The 16,472-nt window shown below is 39.8% G+C and overlaps 1 protein-coding gene across 1 annotated transcript in view; it reads right to left on the reverse strand.

Annotated features, from left to right (window-relative positions):
- The window catches only part of MTFR1L (mitochondrial fission regulator 1 like), a 462,922-nt gene that overhangs the window by 445,640 nt on the left and 810 nt on the right, over positions 1–16,472 (reverse strand). The window lies entirely within an intron of this gene.

Consider the following 16,472-nt stretch of genomic DNA (forward strand, 5'->3'; position numbering starts at 1 on the left):
GTTTAATCAAGTTACTACAGTACCAAGCTCTAGTATTATCAAGTTACTGGGTCAGGTTATAATGAGTGCGATCTAAGTTAACATTACCCTAAAGAACTCCTTTCTGAACTAGCACTGCCCTGCTCCTAAATGAAAGCCTAAAGCTGAAGGACAACTCAAACTAATAGCACAGACTTGTACTAACCTATAATTCCATAGTCCTAGTTAGTGTAATGAACCCCAAAGCATACCTCCATTTGTAATTGGTGCTGGTAAATACCAAGGGCTCACATGTCTCCTTACATTTTTGGATAGCACTTAGTCAAAGGTCCCTCCCAATCCAGTAAATGGGCATTTTATGACCAAGGTGCTAAAGTGACAGCAGAGACTTCTCTACTATGCTACAGTTGCAGGACAAGCCCTTATTCAATTTTGTTTTAGCTCCAAATACAAGCAAACACTTACTAATCTAACCATCTTCAGAAAGATGCAGTTGTGAATAATAAAGAACTCTCGCTACACTCAACCTTACACTTTCATGCTCCATCTGCTCAGCATACATTCCAGCTACCAAACAGCTCACTGCCACACTGAACAAGGTCTTACCATTTTGTGTGTGTGTATGTATATGTATATATATATATATATATATATATATATATATATATATATATATATATATATATATATATATATATATATACACATACACACACACACACACACACACACACACACACACACACACACACACACACACACACACACACACACACACAAATAAAAATAAAACACACACATAATGAAATACAAGACCCAGAGTAGCATCCTGCCCTCACCAAGAATGATACCTCAGTATAAAGAAAAAAAAAAAAAATGATCAATTTCAACAACTGGCTAAGCTTCTCATGTCATTCAAAGGGAATCCAGTGCCTGTCAGCATGGGACGACATGCTCAACAAGCTGCGTTGCTTCACAAGAGACTGCTTGTACCTGTTACCCCTAGGCTTTCGAACACTGGCCAAGGCTCTTGCTGCCTCCGTAGTGCCTTTTTTTAGGCAAGGCTCAAGTCAAACCCACCTCCGCAAACAGCACAATTAACAAAAAACTGAGGGTTATGCTACTCAACACCAGGAGTTTAAATCTCAAAATGCACGCGCTCGAAGCACTCCTCAGTATGGAGAACGTAGACATCTGTGCAGTAACTGAAACCTGGTTCAAGGCTCCAGACAGCACACCAGCACTACCAGGGTGCAACTCGTACCATATGTTTCGGCCACAGAACACAGACCGAAACACAAAAGGAGGGGGTGTATCCATATTCATCAAGGATACCTACACCTCCAAGTTAGTGGCGCAGCATGATACCTCCGAGATCAACCATGTGCAACTAACATTGGGCAAATCTGAAATGCAAATTGTGGCCTGCTACAGATCACCCTCCATGACCCCGTACCACCACTCCACCTTTCTGGAGACACTGGAAAACATGAAGGTCCTACCAAACACCCGCATATTGGGCAATTTCAATTACCCTACCATTAACTAGGAAAACTACTAGAGTACAAACTCCCAGGCCCAGCGCTTCCTGGAATTCATCAACTCAAATCCCCTGGACCAGCCGGTAAACTCCCCTACCACAGGTGAAAATATATTGGACCTGGTCATCAGAAACATGGGCGACAGGTTTTCCACACCGGAGGTCAACCAGTCACTGGCAAGATCAGATCAGACCATAAACATCACTCTGGATGTCCACACCCCACCACAACCAACTAAGGAAACCACAGTAAAAAAAATTTCTAAAGCAAACTTCACCTTACTTAAGACAGAGGCGGTAGGTTCCTGACTAGCCTGGTCTACAAGGCTATGGAGCGCATCATCATGGAACTCATTAACAAAGACATTGGGAACCTCCAAACACTTGACTCGACCCAGTTCGGCTTTAAGGGCAGATCATGCCTACTAAACCTGGCGGACTTCGAAACAGTCACCAAGGCCATAGATGAGGGAAAGGGTGTTCACACAGCCTACCTTGACCTCACCAAGGCTTTCGACAACATTCCCCACTTGGGTATTACAGAAAAACTCACCAACCTGAACATAAACCCCGACGTCACGAGATGGGTTGCCAACTGGCTTACAGACAGAACTCGCACGGTAAGAATAGCGGGCTCCAGGTCTGACTCTAAACCAGTCACAAGTGGTGTCCTGCAAGGCTCGGCCTTGGGAACCCTACTGTTGGCATATACCTCTCAGAAGTACAAGCAAACACAGGAGGACTATGGCTAACCAAGTTCGCCGATGACTGCAAACTGGGAGCCATAAAAGACTCTCAGGCTGACACTGACATCCTCCAAAAGGGCCTTACTGAGACAGACACCTGGTGTCAAAGTCATGGCCTCAAGCTAAATGCCAAAAAAAATGCATAGTCATCCCATTTGGGGAAAAAACAAAACACCCACGAATTATCACATAGGTGGCAGCCCCCTTAATACAGAAGGGGTAATAAGAGATCTGGGGTCTGGGGACCCAGGTAGATAGTAATCTCTCCTTTGACAATCATATTGCCAAAGTAGTTACTAAAGGGTTCGCATCTAGAAATAAAGAGGTTACAGTGCCCTTCTAATAGGTCACTCATCAGACCCATCATAGAGTACAATGTCCCATTTGGGATGTACCTCACAAGACACTTCCAACAGCTGGAGAGACCACAAAAGTACCTCACCAAGAGGATTAATGGCCTCAAACACATGTCCTACGCAGCCCAACTGAAAAACTCTGGCTGTACTCAGTGGCATACCACTTACTCAGAGGTGATCTCTGCCTGACTTACAAAGCCATGTCCAACTCAGAATTGATGGACATGCTCCACCTAAAGAAATCCAAGTCACTGAGAGCCACACGCTCTAGTGAGCTAAACCTTGCCACAACAATAAATAGAACATGCTAGAGGGATAGATTAAACTACATTAGGTACAGCCCCTCATTAACACTCTTCAAGAGAAACCTTGACGAGTGGATGGGTAACAGAAAATACACCGCTGGGATCACTTCATTGGCTCTGCTTGACAGAGGATCAGTTAATCAATGGAGCAGCGAAAGCCATACACATTGTATGTGTGTATATATATATATATATATATATATATATATATATATATATATATATATATATATACACATATACATACATACATACATACACATACATATACACACACACAATATATATATGTATGTGACACACATTTATATATATATATATATATATATATATATATATATATATATATATATATAGTGTGTGTGTGTATATATATATATATATATATATATATATATATATATATATATATATATATAGTGTGTGTGTATATATATATATATATATATATATATATATATATATATACATACACATACATACACACACACACACACACACACAAACACACATATAAACACACAAATATATACACACACATACGTATATATTAATGTCACACGCACACTATGTGTACACACCCCTGTTAAAATGTCAAGTTTGTGTGATATAAAAAATAAGACCACAATAAACCATTTCAAAACTTTTCCCACCTTTAATGTGACCTATAACCTGTACAATTCAATTGAAAAACAAATCTGTCAGGGGAAAAAATAAACAATGTACAATAAGCTGGTTACATAAGTGTGCACACCCTTAAACTAATACTTTGTTGAAGCACCTTAGCACCTTTTGATTCAATTACAACATTCAGTCTTCTTCGGTAGGAGTCCTGTCAGATTGTGAGAGAATCTCTGGTGCACACCCCTCTTCAGGTCACCCCACAGATTTTCTATTGGATTTCGGTCTGGGCTCTGGCTGGGCCATTCCAAAACTTTCATTTTCTTGTGGTGAAGCCATTATTTTGTTGATTTGGTTGTATGTTTGGGGTCATTGTCATGTTTTAAGATGAAATTCCTCTATCTTCGGCTTTCTAGCAGACACCTGAAGGTTGTGGGCCAAAAAAGTGACTGGTATCTGGAAATGTTCATAATTCCCTCCACCTTGACTAAAGCCCCAGTTCCAGCTGAAGAAAAGCAAGCCCAAAGCACGATACTGCCACCACCATGCTTCACAGTGGGGATGCAGTTCTTTTGATAATGCGAACAGCTGTTTTTGCATCAAACGTACCTTTTGGAATTGTGGCCAAAAAGTTCAGCCTTTGTCTCAAGACCGTAACATAGGTTCATAGACATTTTCCCACATGCTTTTGGGAGACTTGATGTATTGTTTTGCAAATTTTAGCAGGCCTGGACGTTTGTGTGTGTAAGAAAAGGCTCCCGTCTTGCAACCCTACCCCATAGACCAGACATGTGCAGAATACGTGAGATTGTTACATGTAGTACACAACCAGTACTTGCCAGAATTTCCTGCATTCAGTGTTGCTGTAGGTCTCTTGGCAGCCTCCCTGACAAGTTTTCATCTCGTCTTTTCATAAATTTTGGAGGGATGTCCAGTTCTTTGCAATGTCACTGCTGTCCCATATTTTCTCCACTTTTTGATGACTGTCTTCACTGTGTTCCACGGTATATCCAATGCTGTGGACATTTTTTTGTACCCTTCTCCTGACTGATACCTTTCAACAATGAGATCCCTTTGATGCTTTGTAAGCTCTCTGCAAACCATGGCTTTTGCTGTAGCAGGCAACTGAGTATGTGTCAGGAAAATCCTACTAGGACAGCTGAACTTTATTTGGGGTCTCTCTAATTGATAGCAGGTATGTACCCAAGAAGACCGAATGCTGTAACTAAAGCAAAAGGTGCTTCAACAAAGTATTAGTTTAAGGGTGCGCACACTTATGCAACCAGCTTACTGTAGTTTTTTTTTTTATACCCCCCCCCAAACAGATTTTTTTTCAGTTGAAGCCTGAACGTCACCTTTATGCCCTATGATACACAAGGAGCATCTTGAGTGACATGCAGGTGTACCTTTAAATGCATCAAAAAGTCTTTAGCATATTGGCCAGACAATGGGCTTCCACGGCAGAGAATCTCGAATGTTACAAATACTGCAGCAGTGAAGGCAAGGACATCTACCATTTACACAACTGTACTTTCTACTGTAGGATGTACTTTGAGTCAAGGGAGGTCACTGATCAGGGACCTCACCTCAAGATCGGTGCTATCAGTGAATGCAGAAAGCATATAGCATTGAAAGTGATTGCCTCAGATAATTAAAATTGTCATATTTCAATGAAACAAGTCTCGTAATCTCCATACCCTGCATGCTGCACCCTAATGCAATAAAAAAAACACAAACATGAAAAGTAAATCTACATCTGCATTCTCTTGTTACAACCTCCTCAAAAATATATTTAATATTACTTAAATACCCTCCTTATTCTAAGATAACGCATACACACACAACCATAAGTAACCACCACATAAATTCACAATCTTAGAGCCACTCAGCGACTGTATAACCAATCCCTGGTTAAAAAGCAAAATATACATACATCAATGCCTGCAGTTAAGGCATTCATTACAACCTTAATATCCTGGCTATCACAGACACACTGTTAAGCTCTGACCTCCTTGACAATGAGATACTACCTACCTCAATATTTCAAACTAATTTAGAAAAACAAGACAGACATTCTAGGTGGTACAGCCATCATTCACATCAATATTAAAAAGTATGAACTCCTACAAAGGCAGTTCATCATTTACAAAGTTTGTCCTCTCAGTATTTTAGTGGATTAAATACATTTAACCTTGGATGGCTTTATTTTTGACCAGCCTCCTCTAATGAGGCAGTGACTCTGTACAGTAACTTGCATTCAAGATTAAAAACAAACTTGTAATCACATAAGAAAGAATGATTGGAAATTGTTCTCACATCTACATTCACAAATCATCATTCCCTTGCTAAAAGCACATCACTAGTACTTCTCCGGAAGTCTCCAAAAACTTCTTCTTTCCCCAGTATGCACTCCTGTCCTCCCTTCCTTCCTCTTGATTCTGCATCGACCCATTCTTCTGTATGTGCTTCACCTTACTTAAGATGGTGAGGAAGCCATAACCCATTCCACCAAGGATGGCACACTGCACCAACACAGTGGAGCAGGATGGACATGCACAGGCAATGTACAGGACTTCCACTACAGCCAACTGCATGTTTTAGGGACATGGGAGGAAACAATACTCTGATAAAAATCCTGACATGCACACACGCGCGCACACACACAAGAAGACAGGCAAACTCTGCACAGAAAATATTCTACTTGGGAACCAAACTAGACAGCAGAGAGCTGCTGCCAACCTTTGCACTGCTGTAAGTTCTGTAAAATGACCCATTTCAACTACCTATTTGAAAGTCTAGCTTACACACCCAAAGCCTAATATATGGCAAGGGCAGTTTATATCCCTCCACAACAATAATTCTGGCCAGAAGAACAGAATCTTTACATCCAGATCATTTTCTATTTTTAATTATGCACAAATAAACAATTTAGTGCTACTTTGACAGTAAATACTTAAGGAAACACTCAAACGTTCAACCATAGGCTTTAATTCCCACATTACCACTTTAACCAACCTCAACTCATACTCAGTATCCAAGTTTTACTCAGTCAAAAAATATTTGCCAAAGCTTAAGCCAAACTCACTGCCCACACTTCCTACCATCCCATTTTTCTAAATAGTTTATCCAACCTTCTTCTTAGCAGTCCATATTCTGATGGGAAAAAAGTTGCCAAATTTTAAGTCCATAATAACCCATAAAGGGCAAGCCTATAAATGAAACTACTGGCATGTTGCCCCTTTGTACTTTCTGCTGGACACCAAACTTATTGCAGCCATCTCAAAACATGGACTTTGTTCTGGTCATATTGTTCAGCCATCTTAATTTTCTGCCATACTGTGTACCGGATACTCTTGCATTTCAATCTCTGTCTTTTCTTTTGTCGTGCTTTTGGTACATCTATTCTCCATATAAATGATGGAGGTCAATCTAATGTGTAATCCTACAGCTGTACTTCCACGTCACTAAGCAAACCTTGCATTCTGCGTTAAGATGAGACACTGCAGATTTGGCATTCTGCTTCCTGAGCAGAACACCAGATTTACCAAGTAAAACATCAGGTTTACTACCCATGCATCTCTAATGCTTTAAATACAAAAGCTCAGCATTCAATGTACACTATAAAACTACATAGACACTATTTATTTTTAGTTAGAATACATGTTGTCTGGATGTAAGTAAAGTTACACTGTCAGTAGTAAACACAGAATTCATCTGCTGCTTCTTTAGAGCTGACACACCTACCTGCACTCATCACTGTGACAGCATTCTCTGCAGAGTCCCTTATGTATACTTATTTGCATTGAGAAAACAGGCATTACTATTACAGGTACTTACTAGGTCCACTGAAGTGTGAAGATCTTTAGAAGCTGTACAATGGGAATGTAAGGTTGTTTTCAGCCCGTATATTTTTGAGTATGAATAATCCAGAGGTAGGCAGGACAATGGACATGGGTGATAAACTGAGGGGATTGAATTTGCTGTTTCACATCCATTCATCCAAATTACATTTAGCTAGAGTAAAGTAATTTGCTTTTATGTGGAAAAGAAGACTGTTCCATCTGAGAAGATGCATACTATCCTCCAACATGTTCTATTTGCAAAACAGGCAAAGAGATCCTTTGACAAGATTTAAGTTCTACTGAAGACACTATATGCGAGGCAGAGGTCACATCTTAATAACCAGTATGATACAGAAGAGAGGAAAGGTTTCCTGTTTGCATAGTTTTTGTGATTTATCACTACTAAAAATCAAGGGCCTAAAGTAGTGCAGTCACTCCAGCTGTGACAAATATTCAGCCGGACACAAGCCAAGTACAGTAGCATGATGCCACACCTGTACGATACAAGCTGTGCAAAGGAAAAAAGGACATTTTAACAATCATGGATACGTGGTGATCAAAATTGCTGTTTATATACCCTCCCAGATCACCAACTACAGGATCAACTTTCAGTGTTGTTGTCAAGGTGACAGCAAGGGAAATCACACTTGAAGGATCTGATTATACATTTCCTGAAATTTAGTTTTAGTCCATGGTTCTGACACCAACTATTTGTTTAGAAAAGGCCTTCTTGGAGTACACTGGAATTCACTGGGAAGTTTATGATGGCACCAAATTTATAGTCCTCTGCAAACTTGGTCAGCTATAAACCCTTAATACTTGCTTAGATCAAAGCAAAATCCAAAAGTCACAAAAGACTGAACACTACTGTGTATGTAGGTATGATACAATACAAACACCTTCTGTTTATTTAAAACACCAAACACATAAAAGATGAGCGCTTTCGGGCCTCTGCCCTTCATCAGATAAAGCTTCTCACATAGTCCAAACAATTTAAAATACATGTTAACCAATGAAATTCAGTTAAAAATCAATGAAAAACCCGCCTATTTTTAAGGGCGGGTTTCATGGGAATGACTTCATTGAGCCCAGGACTCCTATGTGCCATAAGTTCAACAATCCATTTTGATTCAGCTAGTTCAGTCAGCTGTTTAATGTCACCCTCTTTTACTCAATCTCACATTCACTATCACTCTGAATTTAAAACCATGTAAAGGATGGGCTTCCAGGTGTCTAAATAGTGCATTGTGCGTATCCCCATTCCTAATAGAAGAGAGGTGCTGTAGGATCCTGACCTTAAACATACAGTTAGTCTTGCCTACATAAAAACTGGTGCAGGAATGACACTCTGCCAAATAAACCACATTAGTGGTTCTGCAGGTGGCTCTCCCTTTCAGATTGAATGTCCTTCCTGTGACGGATGTATAAAGACACTACTTTTGTCTATATGGTTGCAGGCTTTGCAGGACCCACAAGGAAAGTACCCTGTTTGTTTGTGGGTAAACCAGCATTATTGGTCGATCTGGTATCATTGCACAACAGTTCCTTCAAATTTCTATTCCTTTTATAACTAAAACTAGGTTTATCACCAATGATGTTTTTCAAACTCGTATCACTAGTCAAGATGTTCCAATTCCCTTGAATGAGTTTACATATATCACCAACATTGCTGCCATAAGTCAACATTAGCCTAAAATCTTTATTAACTATTCTTTTGTATCCACCATCTGTGTGGGTCAATGTGTTCCCTAGCCATGGTTTATACCTATCCTTCCTGTGCCTTTTGCTAACATCCACCTTTTTATTAACCACCTGTCTATTGTAACCCCTGGTGCAAAAACATTCCTTCAGAGTGTCAACCTCTTGTTCAAACATGTCATCTTCCTTGCTTATTCTGGAAATCCTGGCTACTTGCCCCTGCACTATGTTGGGAAAATGTGTCGTGGATGCATGCTGTCATAGGAAAGCAGAGTGTTTTTCCAACATTCTTTTCTGTATAAACCAGATGAAAAGCCTTCCCGAGTCAAGCATACCCTGACATCCAGAAAATCAACCTGTGTACATGAACTGTGAACAGTAAATTTCAGAAAAGAGGTGGTGGTATGTAGGTATGATACAAAATCCGCTAAGGAACTGTCATTGCCTCTCCAAAGAATAAAAATATCATCTACAAAACGCATATACAGTATGATATAGTCTTTCCACATCAAGTTGTTCAACACCTTGTTTCTTTCCCAATAAGATAGAACAAGGTTTGCTCATATGCAGACCTAACCATTAGAATGGCGGACAAGGGGGGTGCTGTAGTAGTCCTAGACACCCCTTGGTATGACCGTAAGTTGCGAGAGTTACTACAGGATGACAACACATATATTCCGATAAACCCTTTGGGTGTGAAAGGAGTGATAGATAGGGTACACAACGGTTTACATCAGTTTCTGCACAGTAATCTGATAGGTGAAGATCTATTTAAATTTCTATGGATAGATAAACCAGTGACACCTGTATTTAAAGCTCTTCCAAAAATACACAAGTCAGAGACTGACCCACCCCTCAGACCTATAGTGTCAGGAAGGGGTGGGTGACGGAAAACATCTCCATTTGGTTGGAGAGCGAGTTGAGACCCTATTTAAGTAAATTGGATAATGTTTTAAAAGACACAGGTCATTTTTTGAAGTCTTTAGGGGCTTATACAGGTGCTTTTGATGATAGGTTACTTATGGTAACCATGGACATACAGAGTTTGTTTACTGTTATAGGAAATGGATATGGCATAAATGCCATTTCAGAGTTGTTGCTTGAACTGGGTGCTACCACACGGAAGATAGAAGCCATAGTGGGTTTGCTTAGTCTGGTGTTGGAGAACAATATCTTTTTTGGATTGGAACAAGTGTATAGGCAAGCACAGGGGGTAGCCATGGGCACCCCCTGTGCCAACATATGCAAACCTTGTTCTATCTTATTGGGAAAGAAACAAGGTGTTGAACAACTTGATGTGGAAAGACTATATCATACTGTATATGCATTTTGTAGATGATATTTTTATTCTTTGGAGAGGCAATGACAGTTCCTTAGCGGATTTTGTATCATACCTACATACCACCACCTCTTTTCTGAAATTTACTGTTCACAGTTCATGTACACAGGTTGATTTTCTGGATGTCAGGGTATGCTTGACTCAGGAAGGCTTTTCATCTGGTTTATACAGAAAAGAATGTTGGAAAAACACTCTGCTTTCCTATGACAGCATGCATCCACGACACATTTTTCCAACATAGTGCAGGGGCAAGTAGCCAGGATTTCCAGAATAAGCAAGGAAGATGACATGTTTGAACAAGAGGTTGACACTCTGAAGGAATGTTTTTACACCAGGGGTTACAATAGACAGGTGGTTAATAAAAGGTGGATGTTAGCAAAAGGCACAGGAAGGATAGGTATAAACCATGGCTAGGGAACACATTGACCCACACAGATGGTGGATACAAAAGAATGGTTAATAAAGATTTTAGGCTAATGTTGACTTATGGCAGCAATGTTGGTGATATATGTAAACTCATTCAAGGGAATTGGAACATCTTGACTAGTGATACGAGTTTGAAAAACATCATTGGTGATAAACCTAGTTTTAGTTATAAAAGGAATAGAAATTTGAAGGAACTGTTGTGCAATGATACCAGAGCGACCAATAATGCTGGTTTACCCACAAACAAACAGGGTACTTTCCCTTGTGGGTCCTGCAAAGCCTGCAACCATATAGACAAAAGTAGTGTCTTTATACATCCGGTCACAGGAAGGACATTCAATCTGAAAGGGAGAGCCACCTGCAGAACCACTAATGTGGTTTATTTGGCAGAGTGTCATTCCTGCACCAGTTTTTATGTAGGCAAGACTAACTGTATGTTTAAGGTCAGGATCCTACAGCACCTCTCTTCTATTAGGAATGGGGATACGCACAATGCACTATTTAGACACCTGGAAGCCCATCCTTTACATGGTTTTAAATTCAGAGTGATAGTGAATGTGAGATTGAGTAAAAGAGGGGTGACATTAAACAGCTGACTGAACTAGCTGAATCAAAATGGATTGTTGAACTTATGGCACATAGGAGTCCTGGGCTCAATGAAGTCATTCCCATGAAACCCGCCCTTAAAAATAGGCGGGTTTTTCATTGATTTTTAACTGAATTTCATTGGTTAACATGTATTTTAAATTGTTTGGACTATGTGAGAAGCTTTATCTGATGAAGGGCAGAGGCCAAGCTCATCTTTTATGTGTTTGGTGTTTTAAATAAACAGAAGGTGTTTGACTCCAGCAGTGTTCAGTCTTTTGTGACTTTTGGATTTTCGATTTCACTTCATCTGACTGAACTTTGGTGAGGCACTGAACATCGTTTGTGACTTGGATCAAAGCAAGAGTGGCCCAAGAACTGAACCATGGGATACACTATTAGTAACAGGTCTTTTGAAGAAGTAGAGCTACCCACCCTAATTTCTTGGATTCTATTTGAGCCAATTTGCTCTCCAATGAGTTACATGCAACTTCCTGTGGTGCGGGGTTTGATTCACACAGCCTTCAGTTGCCTGTACAAACACTGGATACTTTTCACTAAATTAAATACTGCTGATCTCAACATTATCTTTATTTGCCAAGTTACTGTGCTCTCATCCATGTACACAAATGCATTTACACATTTTTATGTTGATACTAACTTTATCCAATATGATGGAACCATGACTGGCAGCCTACAACTAATAGCTGCATTATGGAAGTCCTCTCTGGGTAGGATTCCAGTCCATGGCACATCCAAGGCATAAACAGTCATGAGTGAGTAAATACACTTAGGAAAGCCCAACTATTAACTCACCAACCCATATTTTTAAAATGTGAAAAAAATAGTAGTCTCCATCAAAACCCCATGTGGACAAAATGGGCAGCATAGACACTCCACACACAGACAGTGCACCAGCCAACAAACTAAGGCACTAGGATGTTATAAAGAAAAATACACAGCAACCTCCAGCTTGCAAAAATTCAACTACAATGCATCTAGAAAGTCCTAAAAGATGTACTGAAAGTGATAGCTATCCTAAAATAATTCTTTCCCCATTCACACCCTGCCACTAACTTCCAATGCTTTTAGTTATTTAAACGGATCAAAATGGGAGAACACTGCTTTAAATGTCCTTCTACAAATCAATTACTAATAGACAGGCATACCAGGAACTAAGGAATAAAGACAAAAAAAATTAGGACAGGCAAAAGGAACCACTATATAGGCATTCAAACCAAAACACAAAACTAACCCACAAAATTTCTAAGGCTGCCATTAATAAAATCCTACAACCAGTAAAGACCACATCCATCCTAGCTCTCACCAATAATATAGTTCTGCCACTTAATATCCAGACCTATCCTGTGGACCAGCAGACCAAAACCTCTTCTTTGTACGGCCTGTCCTAACTAGCAAAATATATAAATACCTAAATAGGCTTAAACCCACAACCCTGACAGCAGAAAAATTACTTGCAGAATATCTAAAGATCGCAGCCAAAGCCATCTCTTACCCAGTCTCCATGCTCATTAACCATCACAGCAACGTGCTCCTTCTCTGTGGAAAATTTTGCATATAATACCACTCCACAAAGGAGATAATTCTGTGGAATAAATTACTGTCCAACTGCCATTCTATCCCCTTATCTAAAATCCTTGAAAAATGTATACATTCACAAATAATGCACTTCCTCACTAATAAACTCCTAACACCCAGAACAGATTCCACCCCAATCACAGTACTACCACAGCCATTATTAGCTTTACCAACACATTAAACCAACATCAAAACAATGGTAACCTAGTATCCACTGTATTCCTTGAGCTTTCCAAGGCCTTTGATACTGTCTCCCATCCCAAACTCCTTTCTACTCTCTCCGATCTTAATCTCAGTCACTCCACACTAGCGTGGATCCAAGACCATCTAACAAAACTGCCAACAAGCAGTAAAATGGCAAAACTCCTCTTCTCCCCTCCTACCTGTCACCTTAGGGGTCCCCCAAGGATCTTGGACGACTTCTTTTCAACATATTCACCAACCATAAAAGAAACCACGCCAATGCCACAAAGCTACGCGGCATGCCACCCTAGTCCAGTACACCGATGACGCCACTCTAATCTGCTCTGCCCCATCACTCCCTCAACTCCAGGAATTGACACAAGAGTCCTTTACTGCTGTTGAAATCTGGTTATCCAGCTCTCAACTAATACTAAACCCCAATAAAACACAGCTAATGATATTCTACCCCAGACCCCATACCACCATTCACAATATTCTCAGCTAATGACATCTCTTAATCACACCTGTCCAACACACCAAACTTCTATGGGTTATCACAGATCACAACGTGAAATTCGATATGCACATTGCACAGACAATAAAGAAAGTCCATAAAAAACTGGGAACCCTATATAGATGCAAAAAGTACCTCACCAATGACAGAGGAGTGTAGATAGTAGGTAGCTTTACTATGCCTCCACCATACTCATCAACCTAAACAAAGCAGACTTAAACTAAACACCTGCTATAATAAAATAGCTAGGTTTGCTACTGACTCACCCTTCAGGACACATCACTGCATAGCAATCAAGCAACTATCCTGGCTAGAATTACTCAACCTGCTCACACATAACCAGTTTACAACAGCCCACCAAATTCTATATTATCCCGATAGAGTAGATATTAAGTAGAACTTGAAGAGCAGGAACAAATGCCTATTAAGATCCACCAATAAAGCACTGGCTGACATAGGCAAAAACAGCTCTGGGGACTCCTTGTTTATCATTTATGTTGCAAAAGCATGGAATATTATCCCCACAGATATTAGGATCACTGAAAATAAAATAATTTCAAAAACTCGTCCGGTCCCATTTACATAGTTTTTGGTAATGTAATTGCTCTTGACCCTGTGTAGCTTCACTCTATTAGATTATAGCATAACTTCTACGAAAGCTTGCAACAACTCCTTTCTATACTCAATGTGTGTTTATTGTACTAACCACTGATGAATGTAAACAAATGACTGAACAAAATGTCCTTTCAACTGTACTGTTTACTGTAACACACTGTGCTCCTTGCAGTATATTTACTTTTTGCTCCTTTCTTGGCCTTGAAACTGTACCTTAGTAATTTTTTTATTCTGTACTGTACTTTATTAACAAGTATATTGTATTTACTGTATTGGTGGAGCTTTTCTCCCCGAACCTCTGTTGAAAATGGGATCCATGCCCAGTCAGACTTTCCCAGTAAACAAGTTTTACATAAACTAAATAAATTTCCAGCATAAAAAAAAAAAAAAAAAAAAAAAAAAAAAAAAACACGCAACACACCTATTCTGATACAGCTATCCTGACAGTGAGTGCTATAAGGCTCTAATTTTTCAGGATCATAAAAGAAAAACAAGTCACAAAGTATGAAAACACTGCAATACAATCATGGCTCAAAAACATGTAACAATAACAATTTTGTATACTTTCTCCTCAGTCACTTTCCCAACAAATTCAGGTAAAAATGCTAGGAACTATAGGTGTGGCATAATTTGTGACCTGTTCACATTTTTTGCCACCCTTTCTGAATATGTGACCTACTGCTGTCCTTTTAATAAATACCAACAGTCTAACCATTCCCACAACGATTTAGTCCCTTTTTTCCACCATGTAACCCACAATTGCACTAAAAACTATGAACATATTACTATATCCAGAGTATACAAAGCATTTACTATCCTGGCATCATTTTACAATTGTTTTCTACTATCCTTTCATGGCAGCACCTCTACAGCTCTCATTTTGTCGATCTTACAAATAATACAGCTACCATATTTTCTAGTAAGCTGCTTCAAATATTCAGTTTAATTCAGAATAATGTTTTTGTTAAATAAATAAAATAACTCTGTAAAAATTGTATAGAGATCAAATTATTGCTTTACATGAACTGACTGCCGTCAGAACCATGGCCTTAAGCTCAATACCAAAAACTGTGTCATCATCCCCTTTAGGAAAAACTCGGTTCACATGAATTACCACATCAACTGTAGTCCACTGAACACAAAAGGCGTTATAAGAGATCTAGGAACAGAGGTTGACAGCAACCTCTCTTTTGACCACCACATTGCCACTGTGGTCAGAAAGTCCTACGTGGCACATCTCATTACTAAGGGTTTTGCATCCAGGAAGAAAGAGGTCATTGTCTCCCTCTAATCTTCCCACATTAAGCCAATTGAGTACAACGCCCCATTTGGCATGTACCTCACTAGACACCTGAAACAACTGCAGAAGACACAGAAGTACCTCACAAAGAGAATCCTAGGCCTTAAACACTTGCCCAATATGGACAGACTCAAAACCTCCAACTATTCCCGGTCTCATATTGCCTACTTTAGAGGCAATCTCTGCTTAGCTTACAAAGCCATTTCTGGCCCAGCTCTATTAAAAATACTACCTCTGAAGAAAATCCCAATCCCTCCACACCACACGCTCCAGAGACTTCTACCTCATTACCACAATCAACAGAACATGCTGGGGGGACAGGTTCATAACCCAGAGACTGTTCATGCTATGGAATGGACTCCACATACATATCAAACAGAATACCTCACTGGCCCTCTTCAAAAGGAATCTTGATGAGTGGATAGGAAATAGAAAATTCACCCGGGGATCACTCCAGTGGCTCTACTAGACAGAAGCACTAGGAACCAAGGTCGGGTGGCACGATGCCATTGTAAAGGCTCCAGGGCCATTAGCCTAGTACACACCTATGAACATGCAAACGTTTTACTCTCATATTCAAACAGTGCCGCCACAACCATTACTTCTTGTAATACAAGAGTACACATCTTTCTCCCCGAGAGTTCACCCAATACGGGGACTTACTGGAGGAAAACCTCAAATCATAGGAGGAACATTGTTCATTTTAGTTCTAAAACGTTCAGGTTCCTCAAAGTTTACACATCCAAAGGATCTCCATAGTAAACAGACTTGAAAAAAAAAAAAAAAATCAGCTCAGCAAAATAACTTTTTGTAAGCAAAAGGTA

The sequence above is a fragment of the Protopterus annectens genome, chromosome 1.part2 (assembly GCF_019279795.1).
Source record: "Protopterus annectens isolate FY-2018-M chromosome 1.part2, PAN1.0, whole genome shotgun sequence".
Lineage (NCBI taxonomy): Eukaryota > Metazoa > Chordata > Ceratodontiformes > Protopteridae > Protopterus > Protopterus annectens.